Raw genomic sequence first — 6,857 nt, forward strand, 5'->3', positions numbered from 1 at the left:
CCAGTCCCCTGCTTTCACAGGCAATTGTTAACCACAGGAATCACCAAAACCCTCACCCACAACTTCAAGGAGAGACTCACCCCTAGAATACCCTAATGAGTAAAGCACTTTTTTTGAGGCACAGTAAGTGGTTTCAGATCCATCTGTCAGTCAAACCGAGTTGGTATTTGAACCTGTGTCTCTGATGTCTCACATCTCTAACCACTGCTCCAGTGCATGTAAAGGATGGCCCTATCATATACTCCTCCTAGCTTTTTTGTGTGAAGTCCAGTCCAGTAGACAGACTTTGAAAACTCCTACCTGATCAGTCTTTCCAGAAAAGACATAGCTTGTTACTCCCAGTTGGATTCGGTCACTGAGCAGCATGGTGCTGTCAGAGCTTGGGTGCTTGTGTGCATATCCACAGCAGAAATTGAGGCACTGAGTTTCTATGGTTGTACCAGCTTCATTGATGCCAGTTTCTGATCTTAGGGAAGTCAGATGCCATCAGGGCTAGGTGGCAGCTGAGTGGGGAGTTCTGAGGAACCAACTGTAGGGTTAGGCACTCAAGTACCCATGGAGATCTATCATATAAGGCTTAGGAAATGGCAGCCTTTGAAAAGTAGCACTCAGTTGGTCTAATAAAAGGTATCACATCTACTCAAAGAACCTTGCCTGCCCTGGTGTCAAATACTGCATTTTTCTCAAGCAGGGTAGCTTGTGATTAATATGTAATACAAGCAGTCCTTGACTTACAACGTTTCGAGTTATAACATTTCGCACTTACAACGTTTATAAATTGACACCCTGTTTCAACTTTCTGACGTCAGTTTCGACTTTACAACACTTGATCCAATGCCATGCCATGTCATGCCAATGAACGAGTTTGCTGTGTCGCCCATCTCCCATCTGTCCAAACTTCCTTGGACACTTGCTTTAAGAAAGCAGCCAAGACTCCAGAGAAGGCTCCAGCCAACAGCCCTTCAAAAAGTCCAACCAGGAGCTCTTCAAAAAGTCCAGCCAAGTCACCTCATAGAAGTCCTTGCAAATCAATATGATTGCTATTTACAATATAAATATGTTAATGTAGTTATATTACTCATCTATAATTGATTTGAGTACAAAATTCTGGGTTATTTTTGGTGAAAATAGGGTATTGGGCCTTGGTTCAGGAACCAATCCCCCACTTATAACATTGTTTCCTATGGGAAAATCGGTTCCGAGTTACAACGTTTTGACTTAAGACACGGTTCTCAGGAACCAATTGTGTCGTAAGTCTGAGGACTGCCTGTATAATTGTTCTGAGCTCTGCCTTGCCCACCTGTTTGCTTCTGGGGACAATTCAAGGTGTTATTTATATTTTTGTAAATCTGCAAGATTTGGGAGTCAGGTCCCAGAGACTGCCTGCCCCATATGTTTCATGGCACCAGCAAGTGTGGTAGGAGGTGCCTGTGTTTTCACTAACCGCTTACCAGCTCTGCAGGACCAGTAGCCCAGTGTTTTTGGTTGTGTGCCTATACCTTTAAGCCTGTCCCATATGACAGTCTTCCCAAGCTATTCTGGGCAGCCTAGAAGGCATTTTATTGAATCAGGCTTTTAACTGTTTTCAAAAGTTAATCCATCATATCAGAGCAATGGTGACATTTGTAAGATAAGGATATGGATTATTTTTTGGTACATCTGTTAGATAGACTCAAAAGTTATTCCACTGCTTTAGGTATGGTATAGCATTCAGATACAGTAGCATATCCTTTTATATGTGTATAAATATTCTAATGATTTCTCCTTGAGAACTGCCATGACTAATACCTAAGAATCCATGGCCAAAAGTGAAAGTTAATAATGATGGAAGAGCACTAGAAAAACTGTGCATGATAAAAAATATCACTAGGCATAACTATGTGAGAATATGCATGTCCATATATTTATTTCGTCCAAGCTCAAACTTATTTTATAGGTATTAGAGTCTTTGTAAATTGCATTTATTTAGGGCATATGCGGTTTGCTCTCCCCTCAGAGCTGAGATGCCATTGATTAATACAAGCACTTTGCCTAGAAAATAATCCTATGTCATTTTTCACATGCGGGGGGGAGGGGTTATATGTTTAAACCATTTTTTTTGTCATTGCATTTTTCTAATGTTTGAGGAGCAGGATCCATAAGCTGCTATAGACTTTTGTGGTGATATTGAGTTTAGCTTTTTATACAACATTCACCAGACTCATAATATGAAGACCACTAGTAACATTCTAATGCAAGACTCCCCAGCTGACGGTCCACATAGTGTTTGTGATCCATTCTCAGATAATTTGTAGATCAGAATTTATCTGTTGTCCATGATTTGTTTCATTCTGGTTTGAATACAAACTCCCTCATTACACAAGTTTGGAGCTTCCTAAGATGCTTCCTTGTGGGCATTGAGAAATATATGTACTGTAAAGCTAAAGAGTCATTCTTCTATTTGATATTAGTTAAATTGTTTCCCTAAATAAAATAAGTAATGAAACCCTAACATTAGAAATAAGAAGTCACTGAAAAACAAAATCGAATATAGTATGTCTATACCTTGTTTGTTCCCATTCTTAACAAATATATTTGAAGTTATTCAGTTTGAGGAATGGAAATGATGTGTGTCTAATGTACTCTCTGTGGAGAAGAAAAAAATTAGTATTTTTTGCTATGAAGAAATTTGATGAGAGATGAATATTTACACTTGAATTTATGTATAATTTTACTGAACATTACTATCTTGAGAAAAAGTGGAGAAACCACCTATTGGTCTTGTAATTGGTATTTCTTTCTAGACTATAATTACCTTTGTAATACTCAGAAACATCATCAGTTCAGCACTTTTCTCTTTAATTAGTCATTTTAGTTTCCTGTATTCAAGGGCATATGAAAGAACTACATGAAATCAACTGATGACTAAATGTTAAGGATTCACTACTTATGTAATATACTATAGGACAAATAGCATTGGGGTATTAATTCCAATAAGGCTCTGTAATTGGGGCAGAATTAAAAGCATTCAGCTAATTACTAGTGAAAAGGACTTAGCTGTGGCATTGAACATCTTCAGGCTGTAGTTCATGTAGTTGTGTGCTTTTACATTAAATTTTAAATTGGAGGCCAAAGTTAATTTTGCAGGATATTTTAATCATTCTTTAAAATAAATTGATTTATTAGTAAATAATTCTCATTTAGAAAAGTGCTAAGTATTTAGAACCCAAAGTGAGTATTTTCAGAGTGAGTCTGCTTAAATAAAGCCTGTATTTAAACTCTCATGATATTTTGTTCTGGAGCACAGTTTTTGAACAATGGCTCCCTTCTGGCTAAATATGCCACTTTTCAATGCCCCTTTAACCTTGTCTTTTTGGTAATTGAATTTTACTGCCTATGATTTGTTCTGAACAGTTGTGAGTCCTTATTTGAAAAATAAATGAAAGAGGAGGACTGGGAATGAAAATTTGTTACCTTGCAGTCACAATTATAAGGATCATAGGAAAGTAGGGGTAGAAGGGACCTCATGAGGTCATCTAGTCCATCCCCCTGCTCAAGGCAGGATCATCCCTAACTAAATCATCCCAGCTAAGTTCCTATCTAAACTTCTCTTGAAAATTTCCAAGGATGGAGAGTCCACAATTTCTGTAGCTAATCTGCTGCAGTGTTTCACCACCCTCATAGTCGGAAAGTTTCTCTTAATCTCCAAACTGATTTTTCCTGCAACTTGAAGCCATTGCTCCTAGTCCTGTCCTGTATGGCCACAGTAAAAAGTTCATCACCATGGACTATAATTGCCCTTCATGTATCTGAGGACCGTTATCAAAACCCTCCTCAGTCTCCACTTCTCTGGACTAAATAACTCTAGTTCTTTCAGCCTTTCCCCTTATGAAGAGAGGCTGTGAGCCATGGGACTTGTTCAGCCTGGAAAAGCAAAGGCTCAGGGATCACTTGCTGGAAGCCTGTAAGTACATAATGGATGTGCATCAGCATCTGGGGGAACGCCTGTTCACCTGAGCACCCCAAGGGATGACAAGGTCCAACAGTCACAAACTCCTCTTTTAGGCTGGACATAAGGAAAAACTTCTTTACTGTCTAAGCCTCCAAGGCCTGTAATAGACTTCTTCCAGAGGTGGTGCAAGCCCCTACTCTGGACACTTTTAAGAAACATTTGGATGCTTATCTTGCTGGGATCCTATGACCCCAGCTGCCTTCCTCCCCTTTGGGTAGGAGGCAGGACACGATGATCTTACGAGGTCCCTTCCAGCCCTAATGTCTATGAATCTGAGTCTTGCTTCCCAGGCAAGTACTCCATGTGAGGCCTTACCAGGGTTAAATAGAGCAGAAGGATCACTTCCCTTGATTTTCAGGTGACCCTCCTTGTAATGCAATCCAAGATGTGGTTGGCTTTTTTACAGCCAGTGCACACAGTTGACCAATATTCAGCTTATGGTCTACTGTAACACTTGTGCCCTTCTCTCCAGTCATTCCCAGTCTGTATTGGTACATATAATTCTTCTCTTTCAAGTGACTTTGCACTTGTCCTTCTTGATTCTCATCTGATTGATTGCAGACCATTTTTACAGGCTCTCCAGTTATTCTAGATCCTAGTGTTACTCTCCAGAGTGATTGCCAGTCCACCCATCTTGTTGTCATCTGCAAATTTGCTAGTTATGGACTCAGTCCTGTCATCAAAATTATTAATGAAGACATTGAACAGTACTAGACCCAGGACAGACCCCTAGGGAACCCCACTTGATACCTCCTCCCAGCTAGACATTGAGCCATTGATGACTATTCATTGAGCACAAGGATCCAACCAGTCATGTATCTGCCTTGCAGTACTTTCATTTAGTCCATACTTCCTTAGCTTATTAGTGAGACTGTTGTGAGAGTCCATGTCAAACACTTTGATAAAATCAAGGTATATAACATCTACTGCTGTCCCCTGATCCACAGAGCCTGTCACCTGATCAGAGAAGGAAATCATGATAGCCAGGCATGACATGCTCTTGGTGAATCCATGCTGGGTGTTCCTGTTCCCCTTCTTCTCCTCTAGATACCTAATAATAGCAGTGGTCCTTGAAGAAGGCCTGCTCCATGCACTTTCCAGGTATTGGTGTCAAGCTGATTGCTCTGTAGATCCTCCTCCTTCCCTTCCTCAAAGATGGGCATACTTTTTGTCCTTTTTCAGTCATTTGGGACCTCACCCAAACTCCACACGCCCTCATAGAGGGTAACTAATGACTTCGAAACTTCCACAACCAATTCCTTCAGTACCCTGGGGTACATACCATCCAGCCCTGCCAAATTGAAAATATCTAGCATCTCTAACTAATCCATAAACTGTTCTGCCATTACTCCAGGCTGCTCTTCTTTTTCCTTATCTTTGCTGCCAGTTGGGCTCATTATCTGGTAGCTGTCCCTATCTGTGAAAGCTGAAGTAAAAAAGTCATAAATACTTCATCCTCCTTTGTATCACCATCCATAACTGGATTGCCTTCTGCATTCTATAAGGGACCTCTGGTTTCTCTGGTTATCATGTTACTTTTGACACACTTGTAGAATCCCTTTTTATTGCCTTTTACATTCCTTGCCAGTTGCATCTCAAATCATGCCTTGGCCCTCCTAATTTTCTCTCTGCATGCCCACACAATATTCTTATACCCTTCTCTAGTGCTATTATCAAGTTTCTACTTTTTGTAGGATTCCTTTTTGAGATTCATCTTATTTAAGAGATTGCTGTCTAGCCAGGCTGGCCTCCTGTTGCACTTCCAATGCTTCCATCTCATCAGGATAGCTTTATTCTGCACCCTTAAGAGAGCCTTCTGAAAGTACAGCAAGCTCTCCTAGAATCATTTTCTCCTTAGCCTTGCTTCCCAGGGGATCCTGCCCACCATTTCCCTGAATTTAGAGTCTGCTTTTTTGAAGTCCTGTGTTTTTATTTTGCTACTTTTTTTCCTTCCACCCCTAAGGATCCCCTTAGAATCCTTTTTCCCTCAGTCTTGTTTTCCATGATGATGAGGAAGTCAAGATGGCCAGACACCCGGAAGGCACATTCTTTCTTTTACAGTGTAGACCCCACTGTAGGTGCACATAGCCTCATGTACAGCTGAGTCCTTGAGTAGCTGTGTACATCAGAGTATCTGCCTTGCGTTGTCTTATGCTCCAATGATAAGACATAGAGGGTGGAATGACCACAACCCTCCCTTAGCTCTCTTGTAGTACCTTTTGCAGAATCCTAACTGTGTTCACCCCACTTTGTCAGTTGTCTAAGTTTAACCCCTATTTTCTTTGTGACTACTGGAAAAGATGGACTCATAACTTGTCAGGATTAACATCTGCAGTCATCTCAGGGCTCGGATTAGTTAATAAACAGGTGTATAGCAGGCATCTCTTCTTGTATGGTAATGGACATATACCCCAGGAATGTTTCCATCTACCTTTTATCATCCTCCCACATCCATAAGGTGAGATGCACAAAATTCCAGCTGCGTGTGAAAGGGTCCTCTAATAGGAAAGAGATGTCTTCAAGGTTGGACCTAAGGAGACTGTTTTGTTTGAGTGCTCTACTTTCCAGGCACATCAGGGATGTGTGACCAGGGATTCCTGAATTCCTTGGATTCAGAGGACAATAAAATAGCACCTGTGGCTGAATGCCAGCCACTTCATGTTATAGGTGTTAATATTGGTGCTGAAAGCAATTGTAATATTGATATTACCATCAACTGAGGAATCCTTCATTATACAGAGTTTTGTTTGTGATGGTTCAGCTTTGCTCTTCCTTTGGGCATTGAGCCAGGTATCAGCATCAGTATAGATGTTTTCTCCAGAACTGCTTTAGCTGACATTGTTGTTCCAAGTGGGCCTCTTCTCTT

At 40.7% G+C, this 6,857-nt stretch overlaps 1 protein-coding gene across 3 annotated transcripts in view; it reads left to right on the top strand.

The window, feature by feature from the left end:
• Positions 1–6,857, top strand: part of SEMA5A (semaphorin 5A) — a 593,698-nt gene that overhangs the window by 248,151 nt on the left and 338,690 nt on the right. The window lies entirely within an intron of this gene.

This window comes from Alligator sinensis, unplaced genomic scaffold, assembly GCF_000455745.1.
Source record: "Alligator sinensis unplaced genomic scaffold, ASM45574v1 scaffold126_1, whole genome shotgun sequence".
NCBI lineage: Eukaryota > Metazoa > Chordata > Crocodylia > Alligatoridae > Alligator > Alligator sinensis.